The 18,674-nt window shown below is 43.2% G+C and overlaps 1 long non-coding RNA gene and 1 other non-coding gene across 4 annotated transcripts in view; one reads left to right on the forward strand and one right to left on the reverse strand.

Moving 5' to 3' along the window:
• Window positions 1-1,763: 1,763 nt before the first annotated feature.
• Window positions 1,764-1,836, forward strand: TRNAF-GAA (transfer RNA phenylalanine (anticodon GAA)). The gene has a single exon. It is a non-coding gene; the product is annotated as a tRNA-Phe (tRNA).
• A 4,034-nt stretch (window positions 1,837-5,870) lies between these two features.
• LOC108519937 (uncharacterized) overlaps window positions 5,871-18,674 on the reverse strand; it is a 25,455-nt gene continuing 12,651 nt past the window's right edge. The window contains exons 2-3 of one of the 3 annotated variants that reach the window (XR_001882769.1): window positions 14,360-14,490; window positions 5,871-6,079 (exon numbers count right to left, since the gene is read on the reverse strand). This is a non-coding gene — a long non-coding RNA (uncharacterized LOC108519937). Of the gene's footprint in view, window positions 6,080-12,481; window positions 12,586-13,942; window positions 14,066-14,359; window positions 14,491-18,674 lie in introns of those variants that run through there. The other 2 variants (XR_001882771.1, XR_001882770.1) reach the window with 2 other exon arrangements.

Here is an 18,674-nt window from a genome sequence, read left to right on the forward strand (position 1 = left end):
ATTTGCCAAGGGATCTCATCACATTAAATCACAAAACAATGTTTCTTGGTTGCACTCTTCCTTCTCCTCTCTCTCTTACCCTGTTCCTCCATTTTCCATTTGATCCTGCTCGGACCTTTGCTACCCATCCCCAGCCCAGACTATCCCATCGAACTTATCTGCCACTTTCCTAGTTACCTAGGATTTGATTTCCTAGGTGACAATGCATGAAGCGGCTGGTTTGCAGGTGTGACTAGAAGACAAGAAAGCTAGACATTAACACCATGTCACAGCCCGTAGATGTGTTATCCCATCACTCTTTAACATATATTTTGAGACTTCCTAGATTTGATTTTAACCCAAAGACACAACTTTTGTAAAATTTAAGAAGCTGAGCTATCTCATGATTCAATCCAGTAAGGAGTAGCCAGCCGGCAGCCCAAGAGTCGTTGAAAATAATTCGTCTTGCCTGCAGTGTTTTGAGGAGAATGGGAAAGGTAGCTACATTCAGAACACACAAGAAAGCCTGTTAAAGGCCTCTTTTCCCATCTCTTTTCAGATGTACGATCCTCACAGGGCGGCTGCCCAAAATTTCTCCCTCTTCCACTCCAAGCTCCCCAAACCCTTCTCTGAACGCGGTCCAGCCCCAAGTTCTCTTTGGTCTCTCTCTCATCCTTAGCTGCTGACTTCTGTTAAATCGGAAGCTCTTCGGTTTTTTTGAATTTAAAAGGCAGCTATGCTAACCACTATACCATCAACGCCTCAGCTCTTTTTTGGATTTGGCACAATAAAGGAACCCAGAAACTCTCTTTCTTGTAAGGGAGGAGGCTTGGCGGAGAAAATAGAGATTGCAAACATTTCTAATTTTGTATTTTTTCTCTTTGGCATTTGAAGCCAGCCAGCCAGCCAGCCACCCAGCCAGCCAGCCAGCCATCCATCCATCCATCCATCCATCCATCCATCCATCCATCTATCCTATCTATCCATCCATCCAAATTGGCTGTGAAGCTTCCACTTAAATGCAAAGCTCTAAAGAGCAGGGTAAGATCCCTGCCTTGAGAGATTACAATTTAATTGGAGACAAAATTAAAATGGAAAAAGTAAGATGTTTGGGAAGTAAAGAATGTCTGCCCCTGGCACGTAGTGGGTTCTTCAGAAACATTTGTTGACTCGTGTGGGAACTAGCATTGACTGAATAATCATCGTTAGTGAGCTCACTAAGCATTTATTTGCCTGTCAGGCTCCATGCAAACAGGTGATGATGAAGGTGGACATTTCCCCGGCTGCAAACTCCTCTCCAGAGGCCAGTCTAACGATACCTGCCCCGTACATCCAATCGTATTGGGCCTACACGGCTCCTCACCTGGGGCCTGGAACTTTTCGGAAAGCAAGGAGACAAACGTGCACAGTCATAGGCAGGGGCGGATCGACGGGAAGGGCTACCAGGCCTGGGCAAGAGCTCGCCGAGGCGACTCCGCTGCTCCGGATCTCGCCGGGACCAGCCCCAGGAGGACTGAACCAGCATCCCGAGGAGCCGCCATGGGGACCCGGCCTCAGCTCCTGGGCTGTGCCGGCTGCGCGCGCCGAGAGCGATCTAAGAAAAAGTAAGGCGTGTGTGCAGTGCGCCTAGTGGCAGCGTGGAAGCAGTGAGGAGGAAGAATTCCGACGACACCGTTTAACAGGACAAGGAAGAAATGCTGTAAATGATCACCAAGAAAAGACAAGCATGACAATTGGACGCAAAGCTCTCAGTGATAGTTTACTCCGGAGACAGTTACAAGCGTGCCGAAATAGCTCAGTTGGGAGAGCGTTAGACTGAAGATCTAAAGGTCCCTGGTTCGATCCCGGGTTTCGGCAGCTACTTTTAAATCCTGACCTCAAGAACTCAAATTTTGTAAGACTCTCAGTCCACGATACCCTGGCCCATTCCTTCAAGCCCAAGCAAAAACTGAGACTTGAAGGGTGAACGAGGAATGAAACAGCCGTTCCCAGCCACCCCCAGGAGCAGGATCCCCTCGCACAACCGCTTCCGGGCCGTTTCCTGGAGGCGTGCGGAGAAGCTGCCGCGCCTGCGCGCCGCGGAATCTGGGGCCGGGACCCAAAGCCACCCTGGGCGCCCAGAGACGCGAACGACCCAGGCCGCGGTGGCGAGACGGGCCGCGCGCCCCCTGGGGGGCTGGTGTGACAACCGAGGCTCCAATGGGAGGAGGTCTGGTCTGTCCACGGGGCCAGCAAAACACCTTCATCCCAAGTTCATCGCATTCCTTCTAAGTATCCGACTTTGAATAAAAAGCAAAACTGCTGCGTTGTCAGATGGCCCCCACCTGGCGTTGCCGGTGAACGGAACCCAGTGCTGGTTATTTCTGGTTAAAGGCGCATGGAGGCCCGCCCTGGGTCTGGCCCTGTGGTGGTGCCACCAGGTTACTTGCCCAGCGGTGAAGGATGGCAGCTTTACAGCTCCCCGACGCATCAGACTAAAGAACGTTAGCCAGGGTCTGCACTGGTGGTTCTCAAAGTGCGGTCCCCAGATACGCAGCATCAGCACCGCCTGAGAACTACTTAGAAATGCACGTTCTCGGCCCTGGATAGGCAGCTCTGGCGGTGGGTCCCGGCAGCGGGTGTTTAAACAAGCCACGGCTCTAGACGTTCCTTTCTATTTCTAAAAGAGCCCTTGCTTTCCCAAGACTGTTGCTGTGAACCAGCTTTTTCCTTTTGCTGTCTTTTGCTGTCTTTTTCACACTTGAAATACAACTTTGACACGTGCTCGAAATTACTATTTCTGAGATTTTTTGTTTTCACGTGTGGGTGGGCGTGGGTATGCAGGGGCATCAACTTCCCGGCTACCTGTGGGAGCCCACCTCAAGGCCAAACTGGTGTCGTACAGTCAAGAAAATAGAGGCCCAGAAGCCTGATGTTATCTTGTATGACTGGTGGGAACTGAACCAAGACCCAAGGGGAGAAGTTGCAGGGATGTAGATCTAAATTTTAAAAGTAAGAAATATATATTTGTGTCGTTGGAAAATAGAATAGTCAGTTTAGTGCGGTGGCAGGTTGCTGGACAGCAGATGAAGGACAATTGTGAGATGTATGCATTAGGGTCTTGCTTATTTTCTGGTTCTGCTGTTTTGAGGGGGAAGGGAAACTCATATTTATGAACTACTGTGTGTTCTCCCTTATTCATTCATTCTCTAATTGGACGTTAATTCCTAACCTCCCACTACGAGCCAGCATTATTTGCTCTTCATAACAACTTTATGAAGTACATATTATTATCCCCATTTTACACATAACAGCCTTTGCAGGGTTGCAAGAATTAAACATAAGCTATGTTTGTTAGGCAGCTAACCTTGCTACCTCCTAAATGTTACCATAAGTGAAAAGTTGTTGAGATACATAAGAAAGGTGTGAATAAACATACAGGTACTTGTATGAGGGAAATAAAAGTTTTTATCTGGCTCACCAGAAAAGGCTCTATGGAGCAGTGGGTCCTCACCCAGAGAAGATATTTATATACATATAAAATATATATATATAAATATGTAGTATATATGCTATATATAGTGTATATTATATATACTATATATTTTTATATAGAGAGAGTAGTAGTTGTTGTTTTGATTTATTTATTTATTTATTTGAGACGGAGTCTCACTCTGACGCCCAGGCTGGAGTGCAGTGGTGTTCCTGGTTCAAGGGAGTCTCCTGCCTCATCCTCCCGAGTTGCTGGAATTACAGGCACCCACCACCATGCCCAGTTAATTTCTGTATTTTTAGTGGAGATGGGTTTTCGCTATGTTGGTCAGGCTAGTCTTGAACTTCTGACCTCAAGTAATCCACCTTCCTTGGCCTCCCAAAGGGCTAGGATTACAGGCATGAGCCAGAGTGCCTGGTCCAGATTTCTTAGGTAGGGAAAGATTTAACAGGAGTGCCATCAGCTATCACATTTCTAAAGAGTAGGGAAAGGATGCAGGTTCTGGGGTGACAGTGACTTTCATTTCAGACAACCTGAGGTCTGAGCACTCTGCCCAAGATAATGTTAGGGATGGTGAATCTGTGCGGGTCTGCAGCAACCTCAATTCTTGCCTCCTCAGAAGAAAGAATTCGACTGAGGGGCATATGGCAGAGTGAGAGATGAACGCAAGTTTTACAGTGGGAGTGAAAGTTTTAAAAAAGTTTAGAGCAGGGTCAGGCACGGTGGCTCATGCCTGTAATCCCAGCACTTTGGGAGTCCGAGGCAGGCGGATCACTTGAGGTCAGGAGTTTGAGACCAGCCTGGCCAACATGGTGAAACCCCATCTCTACTAAAAATACAAAAATGAGCTGGGCGTGGTGGTGCAAGCCTATAATACCAGCTACTTGGGAGGCTGAGGCAGGAGAATCCATTGAACCCGGGAGGCGGAAGTTGCTGTGAGCTGAGATTATGCCACTGCACTCCAGCCTGGGCGACGCGAGTGAGACTCCATCTCTTTAAAAAAAAAAAAAAAAAAAAGTTTAGAAGCAGGAATGAAAGGAAGTAAAGTACACTTGGAAGAGGGCTAAGTGGGCCACTCGAGAGATCAAGAGCCCTGTTTGACCTTTGACGTAGGGTTTAATACATTGGCATTTCCAGGGTCTTGCATCTCTTCTTCCCTAATTCTTCCCTTGGGGTGGGCTGTCGCATGCACAGTGGCCTGCTAGTGCACGGGAGGGGGGCATGCAGAGTGTGTTTACTGGCGTTGTACCCATGCTCACTTGAGGCATTCTTCCTTTACCAGCTGAATGTTCCTAGAACGTCATGTACCAGTTAAAAGCCGCCATTTTGCCTCTTAGTGCGCATGCTTCAGCCTACTCGCCCAACTCCTGAGATCTTACCAGGAAACTGATGACCAGTTTCAGGTTTTTTCTGTTTGGAGCCTGCCTTTCCCTAGTGCTGGCTGCGACCAATTACTATTTTAGAGAAACAGTGTAACAACCACCTGCCCACCACCTGTTGGTCTCCTGACATTCCTTGGTGGGGAGAGGGGCTCTCCTGCCCTGCTCGTGCCTGACTAGCTTCCTACTGAAACAGTAAGACCAGCTACTGGCTATTGGTGTGGGTGGGGGAAGGATGGAGGCGCACACCTGGTTAGTACCAAAGATAAACCAGACACTATGTAACGTGGTAAGGACAGATGGTAATCATAATGTACTATTGCAATAGGGAAGAGGGTCCAGAGTGAACTGAACTCAACTTTGATTTGTACAGAGGTGACTGGGCATTTTGAAGGGACAATGAAGGATAAGGGAGAGAAACCAGTGGGACTTCAGCAGAGTCAGGAAGGTGAAAACTGACAAAGGATTGACGCATGTATATGCTGATTGGGCAGCTGTGTCTGCTAGCTGGCAATGATCAAAGTTCGGATTCTGTCCTTCCAGAGACTGGGAGACACTGACTCTATCCTTCATGATGATTACATTGTAAAGGAATGGTTTTTAGGTCCTTGATTGCCTTTGTAGGAGATACACAGCCATCTCAAAGGGACAGAGGAAGGAGTCACAGTTGTAAGTCCTTTTTAGTAAGTGCTCTGAGAAAGTGCCAGGAGCCTTTCATCAGATGGTGCATAGAATTTTTTTGGCAGTCTTGGGCTTTCTCAAGCAGGCACTCTGAGGGGGTTGAGGCCTGGTCTAGAAGGGGGCTCAGAGAACCCTGGCTAGCATTTGTCAAGGAGAGAATCCCTGTCATTAGAAGCGTGAGGAGGGGAGGGTGAAGTGGGGGAGTTAGGCAGGCCTCTATTTTTTGGCTGAGAAGGCTTTTCAGGACTTGTGGCAGGGAGGAGTGATCAGGAAGCAGGTGGGCAGCATTAAAAAAATACACACACCGGTTATATATATGAAATAAAGGAAGACCACCACGTGAGAAAGCAAAGGCAGTTTATTCAGAGCTTGCTATAGCAAGGGAGTCAGCCACCATCACTGGCATTTGGGAGAGACTCAAAGGCAGGCAGGGGAGTGGAAGAGCTTTACAGCAGACACAAGGTATGGCTTCAGGTGTACCCCGATTGGAGGGTGTTGGTCTGGGAAGCTGGAGTTGGCTGAGAACCGGCAGCCATGTGATTATTTAAGGAGTCTTTTGTGGTTGGTCCTAAGTTGGAAGTGAGGACAAAAATGAGGAAAGCTGTCAGTTATTGATCAATTCCTGGCTGTTTGGGATTAATTATTACAAAAGTTATTGTTTAGCTTCCCAGATTGTTATTTCCCAGACTTCTTGAAAGTCTGGCGTTAGCAGAGGGGCTTGCTGGACTGAAAATTGTAGATAAGGGGTTGGTTTCCTGGGCAGGTTATGGTCACAGTTCTGTTTTTATGTATGGTCTGACCATGGCCTATTTGGATATTCAATTTTATAATATCTATTTTACCTGAAGAGCAAAAGTTTAAAATGTGATCTGATCATTTTATTATCTTCTGAAGTGTGATGTGCTCTAATAGATGTCAAACACTGTCACTTCCCAGGAGTGAAGGCTGAGAAAGATTGAACATCAGGTGTCTCCTGGGAACCCAACTGATGCCATGATCTCACTTTATAACTTAGGAGGCTATAAAGGGTGAAGGCTGGGAGAATAGGGTCACCCCTTACTTTAGAAAAGAAATGCTTTCAGTGGGAAAGAACACCATCATCATTAAACATTTATAAGCGTTAATGCTCAGCCCGGCTATTTTGTCAGCAGAAAGGTTGTGAATGTCTCCTCTTGCTTCAGGCAATTTATCGGGGTGGGAGCAGAAAGGCATCTTTTCTCAAATTTCCTTGGAAAGCTTTTTAGAAAGAAACCTGGGACATATGCCTTGTCTGGGGAGTTTCTAAAATGACACACAAACGTATTGCTGAGCAAATGTTTATTTCTTAATTGTTTTAGATACTATATTCATTTTAGGTTGGAACTGTGATATAGTGAAGATGCTATAATTTTTATACATAATAAAACCAGATGAGTATTTAATAATTCATTAAGGCCTTTTGTGTAATCAGTGTGTACATACATTAATGCTCATTTCATTAGTCTTGGATCATACTTATCCTCTTTTAAATGGATGGTGGTTTATGTTTTCTTTTGTTATACTATTTGTCATATCTCAGATTTATTTGATGTTGAGTCCTTGGCCAGAAATAAAACTTCTGTGTGGATTTGTTACAGGTTCCAGGAATATACAGTTCCTGTACAATCATCCTTCATATGTAGTGTCACAATGGATTACATTGTTTAGCTTCCTTTTCTTTTTTTTTTTTTTTTTTTTTTTTTTTTGAGACGGAGTCTCGCTCTGTCGCCCAGGCTGGAGTGCAGTGGCTGGTTCTCAGCTCACTGCAAGCTCCGCCTCCCGGGTTTATGCCATTCTCCTGCCTCAGCCTCTGAGTAGCTGGGACTACAGGCGCCCGCCACCTCGCCCGGCTAGTTTTTTTTTGTATTTTTTATTAGAGACGGGGTTTCACCGTGTTAGCCAGGATGGTCTCGATCTCCTGACCTCCCCGCCCGTCTCGGCCTCCCAAAGTGCTGGGATTACAGGCTTGAGCCACCGCGCCCGGCTTAGCTTCCTTTTCTAATGGATTATCTTGGAGGATCGTCTGCAGTCCCTGCTTAGGCGAGGGCCCGCAGACAGCCCTGCAAATGAAGCTGGACAGTCTGAGCAAGGGAAAAGCTCTTCATCTCAGACACCAAATGCACACATTAGCTCTGTAAATTCCAGTGTTCCTATAATGAGTTGTCTTAAAGCAGGGAGCACAAATATTTTGCTATTTAGTACCTAAATATTTCCTACAGTGCATCTTGAGCAAACTCTCTTTCCCCACATATTTCACTGACTCCCTAGTCCAAAGAATCAAAAATAATGAATAATGACAGTCACCATTTATGGAGTGTCCTCTATGTGCCGGGCATTCTGATAAGCACTTTTCATACACAATCGCATTAAACTCGTCAATAATCCTTTGAGATAGGAGGCATAATTGAATACAAATAAATAGAAAAAAATACATGCTACTAGGAATGCTGTTGTGAAAAATCAGCATAATTCTGAGATGTACTAAAATGAAACATGAGCTCTAAGTATAAAGTATTAGTTCTTCTTTCATACATTGCATTAGTGAGATCCATATAGAGCCTTTTTTTTTTTTTTTTTTTTTTGAGACAGAGTCTTGCTCTGTTGCCCAGGCCAGAGTGCAGTGGTGTGATCTCAGCTCACTGCAACCTCCGCCTCCCGGGTTAAACTGATTCTCCTGCCTCAGTCTCCTGAGTAGCCGAGATCACAGGTACCCACCACCATGCCTGGCTAATTTTTGTATTTTTAGTAGTGATGGGGTTTCACCATGTTGGTCAGGCTGGTCTCAAACTCCTGACCTCAGGTGATCCACCTTCCTTGGCCTCCCAAAGTGCTGGGATTACAGGCGTGAGCCACCGCACCTGGCCATTTTGTTCAGTTTTGATTAACTCAAAAGGAAAGGGTTAAGAAAGAATAACAACATGATTAGCAGAGAGATTCATTTTAAAAAACAACAATTCGTGAAGCGTTCCATATTTAAAAAAAAAAAAATCGGGAAAGGTTCCAAATTTAAAAAAAAAAAAAAAAAAAACAACAACAATAAATGGATATGAACTAGATTTGCCGAGAGAAAAGAAGCTAAGGGTAATTTGATTATTATTATTATTATTTGAATTTTTAAAATTATACTTTAAGTTCTAGGGTACATGTGCACAACGTGCAGGTTTGTTACATATGTATGCATGTGCCATGTTGGTGTGCTGCACCCATTAACTCGTCATTTGCATTAGGTGTATCTCCCAATGCTATCCCTGATCCCCCCTCCACTCCCCACAATAGGACCCGGTATGTGATGTTCCCCTCCCTGTGTCCAAGTGATCTCATTGTTCAATTCCCACCTATGAGAACATGTAGTATTTGGTTTTCTGTTCTTGCAATAGTTTGCTGAGAATGATGGTTACTATTTTCAAATTACTATTTTTTCAGTAGTATATAATTTCTAGGAAGATACCACAAGAAGGAATGCACTTAGATAAAGGCAGGAGAGATTTCTAGTTAGAGAAAGACAGGAACCATTCGGTCAGGGTGATTAGATCATTTGACCTAGTTGTGTTACAGGAAAGTATCCATCCAAGATTGGGTGAGCTAGACAACTGCTGTCCAATAGCCATATCTGTGTTCAAACAGGACTGCTAGCCAACTTTTGGCATGTTTGAAAAATCTTCTGAGTTGTTTTTTCTTTGTGCTTGCTGCTGCTGATGGTTCGAGAAGGAATAGGGTGGATTGGCATGAGGTGTGTACAGGGGTAGAGACAAAAAGGGTGGTGGCCTCACTGGATGAATTCTATTACCTCGTTATCTCTTAACACTAAAGTATGACTAGAAGCAAAACCAGCATCTGTCCCTGTGGCTGTGATGAGTTCGTGTGCACATCATAATCATGTGCCCTAGTCAGGCAAAAATGGAAAGCACTTGGCATCCTGAGATAAACCAAAAGAAACCCCCAACAGGATCACCCTGTCCGGTTAGAGGCCCCATAATAAATGAAGCTGTGAGACTTTCCTGAAAGTTATTTATTCTATGTCAAAGAATTTTTTCAGTGACCAGTTCAAAGCTAATTATGAAAACGTCCTTTGTAAATAAGCTACTGTGACAAAATTGCTGTTTTCCCAACATGAACAGAGAAATTGTGAACTTGGCAACATTGGTACTCTTGTGTGTGAACGTGGGTGTGTTTTGGTTTTTTGGGTTTATTTCAGGGTTTCCTGTTTATTTTTGTTTGGTGTTGAAGCTAGACTTTTGAAAGCCTGGACACCCTTGTTTAACTTTCATGCAAGTAAATAACTTTTTGTTTTCCTAAATGCTTTTCACAGAGCTGGTTCCAGAACAAAACATCTGCTTAAAGATAGACTCAGTGTTAGAAAAGTGAAAATCAGAGACCTTTGATTGAGCCTCAGGCAAATGGAAAGGTGGGGAATTGAACCTATGAAGCAGGAGGCAGTATGTGATGATAATTAAGAAAAGAAAATTGCCATTCCATCCTCAGTGGCCTTGTGTGAAGGGAATAGGCATTTAAAGATGGAACGGGCCAGGTGCGGTGGCCCTGTAATCCCTTACACCTGTAATCCCAGCACTTTGGGAGGCCAAGGCGGGCAGATCACTTGAGGTCAGGACTTTGAGACCAGCTTGGCCAACATGGTGAAACCCTGACTCAACTAAAACAATACAAAAGTTAGCTGGGTGTGGTGGTGCGCACATGTAGTCCCAGCTACTTGGGAGGCGGAAGCAGGAGAATTGCTTGAATCCAGGAGGTGGAGGCTACAATTAGCTGATATTGCACCACTGCACTCCAGCCTGGGCAACACAGTGAGACCCTGTCTCAAAAAAAGAGATGGAATACCCGAGAATTCTTGGTCGGTGTGGAGACATGCTAATGTTTGAAGTGCTTGTATGGTAACACAGACATTTAAATGATGTGTCCTGGTAAAAGGGAAGCATACATGCTGCCAGTCTCTTTCATGTCAGTTTCATGATTACCTGGAGGGAAATTTGATAGGCAAGTAGACTCCATAAAATGACCTAAGAAACGGGTATTGAGGTACTATATACACACCTGTATGAAGGCAAATGATGGGACTGATGTTTTCCTAAAATCCATGGTCCTGCCTCTGGAGTCCCTTCCATGACCCCTGTGCGTAGCCAGCGCAGAGCCCCTTGCCTCCACGTTTGTGTGGGTCTCTTTGAATTAAAAACTTTTTTTATGGATACATAATAGCCATACGTATTTATGGGGTACATGTGATGTTTTGACACAAGCGTACAAAGTGTAATGATCAAATCAGGGTAGTTGGGGTATCCATCACCTCAAACATGTATCATTTCTTTGTGTTGGGAACATTCCAAATCCACTCCTCTAATTGCTTCAAAATATATTAGGTTGGTGCAGAAGTAATCGTGGTTTTAAAATTGCAAAACCCACAATTACTTTTGCACCAACCTATACGATAAATTATTGTTAACTATAGTCACCTTATAATGCTACCAAACAGTAGATCTTTTTTTTTTCTTTTTTTTTGAGACAGAGTTTCGCTCCCGTCACCCAGGCTGGAGTGCAATGACATGATCTTGGCTCACTGCAACCTCTGCCTCTCGGGTTCAAGTGATTCTCCTGCCTCAGTCTCCCGAGTAGCTGGAATTACAGGTGCCCACTGCCACGTCCAGCTAATTTTGTTTTTTTTTTTTTTTTTTTTTTTTGAGATGGAGTCTCGCTCTGTCGCCCAGGCTGGAGTGCAGTGGCCGGATCTCAGCTCACTGCAAGCTCCGCCTTCCGGGTTTCCACCATTCTCCTGTCTCAGCCTCCCAAGTAGCTGGGACTACAGGCGCCCGCCACCTCGCCAGGCTAGTTTTTTGTATTTTTAGTAGAGGTGTGCTTTCAGCATGTTGGTCAGCTGGTCTCGAACTCCTGACCTCAGGTGATCCACCTGCCGCAGCCTCCCAAAGTGCTGGAATTACAGGCGTGAGCCACTGCATCCGGCCTGAACACTAGATCTTATTCCTACTATCTAACTGTATTTTTGTGCCCATTAGACAACACTTCTTTATTTCCACCTCCCTGCTACTCTTCTGAGCCTTAGGAAACCATCAATCTACTCTTTATCGCCATGGAATCAATTTTTTAGCTCCCACATATGAGTACAAACATGGGTTCTTTGTCTTTCCGTGCCTGTGATATTTCACTTAACATAATGTCCTGCAGTTCCACCCACGTTGTTGCAAATGACAGGATCTCATCCTTTTTTATGGCTGAATAGTGTGTAAGTACCACATTTGCTTTATCTATTCATCTGTTGATGGACTCTTACATTGAGTCTGTATTTTAGCTATTGTGAATAATGCTGCAATAAGCATGGGAGTGCAGACATCTATTAGATATACTGATTTCCATTCTTTTGGATATTTATCTAGCAGTGGGATTGCAGGACCATATGATATTCCATTTTTTGTTGTTGTTGTTGTTGTTTGAGGACCCTTCATAGCGTCCTCCACGATGGTTGTACTAATTTACATTCCCACCAACAGTGTACGAGAGTTCTCCTTTCTCCACATCCTCACCAGCATCTGTCTTTTTGATAAAAGACATTTTAACTGGGATAAGATCATATCTCATTGGGTTTTGATTTGCAATTTCTTGGATGATTAGTGATGTTGAGCTTTTTTTCATGTACCTGTTGGCCATGCATTTGTCTTTTTCTGAGAAATGTCTATTCACATCTTTTGCCCATATTAAAATCAGATTATGTGCTTTTTTGCTATTGAGTTCTTTGAGTTCCTTACATGTTTTAGCTCTATTCGAAATTTGATCCTCCCACAGTCTTTCTCATCTTTACAAAGCATCTGTAATTATTGATTCTACTTTTCAGGTGGTGTTTTAAATGGCCCAAGGAATACGTCTTTCTAACACGTGGACAATGTGAACAAAGGTTTATTCTCTTTCTGCAACCCTTAGTGCCCAGAGCAGAGCATCTATTCCACAATTTGTCCTTTCTATCTTCCTTCTCATCCTATCTTCTTTTTCAATCTCTTTCTTCCACCTCAGAGAATCTATTCTCACATTTTAAAGCTGGAAATTTGAAACAATGTTTTATATTAAATAATTTTTTTTTTAGAATTGATAATTGAGGTACATGGTGGAAAATTCAATCAGAAAAGGAAATATACAACGAAAAACAGTCTTTCCTTTAGCTCTAAGTTCCCCTCTGCAGAGGCAAACTTTGTTACTGGCTGTTAGTATATCTGTTCATAAGTTATTGTTGTATGTCTGTGCACACAATTATATATATATATGTGATATACATCACATTATATATGTATATATATCACATATATATGTATATATAGCACATATATACATATATATCACATTTAAAACAAACAGTGTCATTATTATGCACACCATTGTAAAGCTTTCACCTAAAGATGCACATTACTTCTCCTTTTAATGCTGCCAACACCATACTTTTCCTTTCTTCTTCTTTTTTTTTTTTCTCACCGATTCTAAACCTGAACTGAGCTTTTAAACCATATTTTGTATTCAGAGGCAGCCTCACCCAATAGCAATCATGTTTATGTTCCCTAATTGATTCAAATTCTAAAGATAATATTGGAAAGTAATTTAATATTAAATCCATAAATTATATCTCTATTTGAATGGTCTGATCTCGTATCCCAGGAACAATTATTTTATAATATTTTACGAACAATAATTCTGTTATTTGTAAAATAAATAAAACCAGAAAAATTTGGTTTTATTTCTTTTACAAAAGGAAGAGCTGATTTGTTGTGCACGTTTAGCTTTGAGTATGCAGGAATGAAATCCAGGTGTACATAGAAGAAACATTCCTCTTTTAAGCATTTTCTAATAATAGGTTGGTAAATTGCTCATAGAAAAATGCACTCAGATGCCTGTTTATTTCATATCTTATTCCCTTAACGTCACCTTAATTCATATTCATCTTTCAAGTTCTCTCAGGTTTTGAGTCTTCATGAAAAGTTTTCCATGGTTTAAACTAATATCCAGCTCTTTCCACTCTGACCATCCTGAGAGCTTGCAGTCTGCTATGCTCTGGGCATGTGATCCTGTCCCAGCTTTCATTCTCTGTGTTGAACGTGTGTGTTCTTCCTCATGGCAAAATTCTACTGCCCCTCAAAAGGTGGGTTTGATTTCAGGAAGAAGAATTTTCGTATTCTAGTAAAAAAGCCGGGGGCTAAGAATTTTGTAAAAGGTCATAAATGTCTATTGGAGTTCTTTGGAAATGCAGGTGTTAGTGTGTCGCCTGGTGGTGGTTGGGACTGAAGGAGGTTGTGTGACCTGGAATAGCTGCAGGGGTGTGGGCTGATACCCCTAGAGGCTAGAGTAGTGCTGGGCTCTCAGAACAAAAGGAAAGGGCAAGGACAACAGGCAGAGCCAAACCTCCTGGGTAGAAGCAGACAAATCCTGAGAGTGAGGGAGGAGAAGCAGCTGAGTAGCCCAGACAGTTGATCTAACATGTTAGGATGGGGAAGCTTCTGAAAATGATCTTCATCCCAGGCAAAGAGAGAAACTGCAACAAGAGAGCCTGAATGCAACTTCATTCTTTTTCAGTCTGAGTGCTCAATTGTATTTGTGATGGGCACTGGACAGCCCATAACCTGAACGAACCTAAAAATCCAAGTTCAGGGTTCATCACAATGGTCTATGGTTTATACCCTTGAACTCTTATATTGTAGCAAAGACGGATAATGCACCAAATCCATTTGCTTTTTTCACTACAACAGATGAAGAGGGGGAAATGTGGTATAGCAGGAGGCAGGGGAGAAGGCTAATACCAAGGTATTGGGGCTATGTGTATACATACGGCTTGGCTGGGAGGGGTGGTGGGAAGCACAGCCGCTGGAGGCAGACTGCCTGGGCCAGAGCTCCAGGCTCACCCCCTGCCTGTGTAATATCCAGAAGTTCCATAACTCTTCTTGGTTTCAGTCTCCCTGTCTGTAAAATGGAGAAAAATAAAAATCATTATTTTATCGGGCTGGTGTGAGAATTAAGTGAGATAATTCATGAAGAGTGCTTGGCGTGTGGTCAGGCAGGTCCTGCAGGCTCAGTAAGCACTCTCTACAAGCTCCTCCCTTCTTTCAGGAGTCACTTTCAGCATCATCTCATCTTGGCTGCCCAAGAAAACTTAGCTGTTGCGTCCATCCTGTACTCCCTATACCTTATCCACACAATAATCTGGATATCATTTTATGGTTGTATATTTTATTAGTCTGATTTTCTGACTGGCTGCTACTATCTCCTTAAGGTCAGGATTCACACGACTAGCAGAAAACTCAGTAGGTGCTCAATGCATTTTTGTTGAATGAATAATAATACATCTCCTCTTTTTTCATCCTGCCAGTGGTGGCCCACCACTGCATCATAATGGCTGTACTTGTTTTTATTATATTTCCTAACATGAGAATCAACTCTTCTGAGAGCCTGCACTGAGGTTCTTATTCCTTTTCCACATCTTATATCACCTAGCCCTGTGCCAGAAACATTTGAGATTCTCAAGAATTGCTTGTTAACATCTATTGATTTAACAGTAAGCAACTATTTCAGGACTAAAAAGGTTGTATGGTTAATTTAAGATTATGGATGATTTTCAGTGTTTTCTTTTTGATTTCTCTGCATTTTTTTCTCAATTGCATAATTTGTAGAAAACAATAAAAAAGGCTCTACATCTTCTTCAACATGGCAGCACAGGAGAGCAGGAAGGTATAACTCTCTGTTAGTGCTTCAAAAAGATCATGGGATTGTCTTAGTCTAACAGAGACAGAGACAAGTTGAGGCAGTTTAGGAACAGCCATCTGCCAGGACGCTAACTTGGGTTAATTTAGGTTGTAATCCCATGAACCAGGGTTATAGTCACACATTAAGTGGCTGACATTCAAAAAATACCTTAGCAACAACAGGATTCTCCCCATCTTTCAAGTTACTAGATGTTCTGACTGCTATTTTTAAATGGAAGGTTTAAAGAACTTTCTAGAGAAATGGGATTTGGAAAACCTTCCAGAAGTAACTGAGAGATTGAACTAAATATTATGTGTTCAGAGAAATATAAAGAAACTAACAGTCTAGCACAAATAGAGACATGTCCTAATAATGAAAACATTTTACTTGATCCGCCAATTACCAATTCAGTTATTCTTACACAGTTACCAGGTATGTTAGCTTGTTTTTGCATTGCTATAAAGGAACACCTGACACTGGGAAATTTATAAAGAAAAGAGATTTATTTGGCTCATGGTTCTGCAGGCTGTATAAACATGGCACCCACACCTGTTCAGCTTCTGGTGAAGTGTCAGGAAGCTTTTTTTTTTTTTTGAGATGGAGTCTCGCTCTGTTGCCCAGGTTGGAGTGCAGAGGTGCAATCTTGGCTCACTGCAACCTCTGCCTCCCGGGTTCAAGCAATTCTCCTGCCTCAGTCTCCCGAGTAGCTGGGATTACAAGCTCCCACAACTACACCTCTGCTAATTTTTGTATTTTTAGTAGAGAAAGGGTTTCACGATGTTGGCCAGGCTGGTCTTGAACTCCTGACCTCAGGTGATCCACCCATCTTGGCCTCCCAAAGTTCTGGGATTACAAGTGTGAGTCACCACACCCGGCCACAAAGCTTTTATTCATGGCAGAGGGTGACGCAGAGGCAGATGTGTCACATAGTGGGAGAGGGAGCGAGAGAGGAGGATGTATCAGACCCTTTTTAACAACCAGCTTCCACGTGAACTCATAGAATGAGGATTAACTCATGACCATGGGGAGGGCACCAACCCATTCATGAGGGATCCACCCCACGACACAAACACCTCCCAGCAGGCCCCACCTCCAACACTGGGCACCACATTTAAACATGATATTTGGAGGGAACAAACATTCAAACTGCATCACTAGGTTACACTGGGTTGGTCTTTAGCAGGGATGTTTGGGAGGTCCCCTTTGAAGAGCAGCTTCTTGGAGGTATTACAGGCCCTGGCTGCTCCCAGAATATTACTCTGTCCAATGTCAATGTTAAATCATCACATGGCATCCTTGTGATCAGGGTCCACGATTGGTACATGGCATCCTTGAGGGTCAGACCTATCAACCTTGAGTCCTAGACTGTATCGACCATTGGCTCCTGGTTGCAGCCACATTTCTGAACACATCCTTTTGTCTCCTGGGCCTTAAATAAGGGGCTAAATGTTTCTAAATCTGGAAAGATTTTGTGTCATTTACTGGCTTCTGAGCTAGTTCTTGAGATCATTTGGAAGTACAAGCACTCTTTTCTGTGGTGTTAGGGGTTAGGCTATTTCCTGCGAACATCTCTTTAAGATGCCTGATGAGGAGCTAGATTGACTTTAGTTAACCATAGAGCCTCTATGAGTGGCAGGAGGCATTCTTCCTGGAAGAGGGCAACCTAGGAGGGGCTACACCATATACAAGCACCAATATATTAATAGTGTTTGTTTGCAATTCACTGTGCCCTACCAACCTGAGGGTATAGATGAAATCACAGTACTGGCCATAGCTCAGAATTTTCTGGCTTTTGCTCCAACTATTTATTGAGGACCTCTGCAACTAGAAAGATTCCCATTTGCACCTGCCCAGGAATGTTGCATGTATTTTCACAAATAAATCTCAGATTGCTAGCATCACAATTGGACTTCTGGTCTACCAGCTTCCCTCATTTCTTGCTTGGCCTTATGGGTTCTGCCTATGAGGTAGTACCAGGCACTACCTACATTAATGCCTACAGGGGTGCTGAGTGTTGTGCTCTGCATATCTGCATAGGAGAGCTGCTGGTAGCTCTTGAAGCATCCTTATCTGACAGATTTGAATGAAAACTATCCTTCAGTTTCTGGCAGAGCCTCATTCCATTGGGCTGAGTGGAGTGACAGACACTATTTCCATATCATTTCTCCATATTATTGCCCTGATACTTATAGCAATAATGCTTCTTCCTTATTTAGCCAAAGGCCTAATGTTCCTTTGCAATTCAACTCATGCAGCTGACTAGTCTTGAACCTCTTCCATCGTTTAGTCAAACATGCCATATACCCTGAAACTCTGTGGTACATACCACTGAGGACATGTGGACATATAAAATAGTCTGCATGAAAACAGGTATATAGTATATGTTCTAAATTATATATATTAACAAGCTAAAAACAAATTTCTTAAGTAAGGCCAGATGTTTGAACATTCCAGGCAGCCTAATCAAGTGGGCTGCAGTACCTTCAAAGTGATGTTTGCAGAATATTTATTCAACATTTATTTGGGCCAGGTGCAGTGGCACTTGCCTGTAATCCCAGCTATTTGGGAGACTGAAGTGGGAGGATCACTTGAACCTAACAGCTTGAGACCAGCCTGGGTCACATAGCAAGACCTTGTCTCTAAAACAAACCAACTACATTTATTTGGATGGCACTGGGGAAAGATAGATGTTACAGCTAATAGTAACTCTCACGTGTGATGTTGGTGAAATTATCTTTTGCCTTCAAATTTTCCTCCTGCATTCAAACAACAGTGTTTAAGTTAGCTAGACCCACCCTCCCTAGCAGGTACTTTAGCAACTTTCAGATGTTGCTTCAGATTGTTCTTTGAAGAGCTCGCTCCCTGCCCAGAGCAGCTGATGGCAGTAGAGCAGAAACTTGATTAGCCTGTGCTTTCCATTTTTTCTTTCAAACAAACCGACTTAGGATCAGGGTCCACTGAAAGCCCATGGCCACTCTCTAGTATCCCAGCAGGCTTCTGCTCCCAGTAGTTGACTTGTATACTTGGCCAAAAACTGCTCTTGTTCCCACATCTGTTTGTGCCAGTTGTACTTATTACTATATAAGTGTGAAAAGCAAAAGACAAATAAATAATTGGTGGTCTAAGAAAATTAAGTTGAATGCCTTGGAAAAACTTAATAAAATGAAATCATCAGCTCAAACACATCATTTAGCTGTAATGAGGGCTCAGCCCCCTGACTCATTGTATGTTCCATTCAACTTGACCTGAAAGCTTAGCAGTTCTCCCTTTGAGGAGACATCAGGGTTTGATTTCAAGGGAAACTTACTTGATTACTTTCTCTTTGTAAAAGTAAGAGATTTGGACACAATGGGGTGACTAATAGAGATAAATTAATAGATTATTTAATTTATTATATAAATTTA

The sequence above is a fragment of the Rhinopithecus bieti genome, unplaced genomic scaffold (assembly GCF_001698545.2).
Source record: "Rhinopithecus bieti isolate Rb0 unplaced genomic scaffold, ASM169854v2 scaffold_46235, whole genome shotgun sequence".
Lineage (NCBI taxonomy): Eukaryota > Metazoa > Chordata > Mammalia > Primates > Cercopithecidae > Rhinopithecus > Rhinopithecus bieti.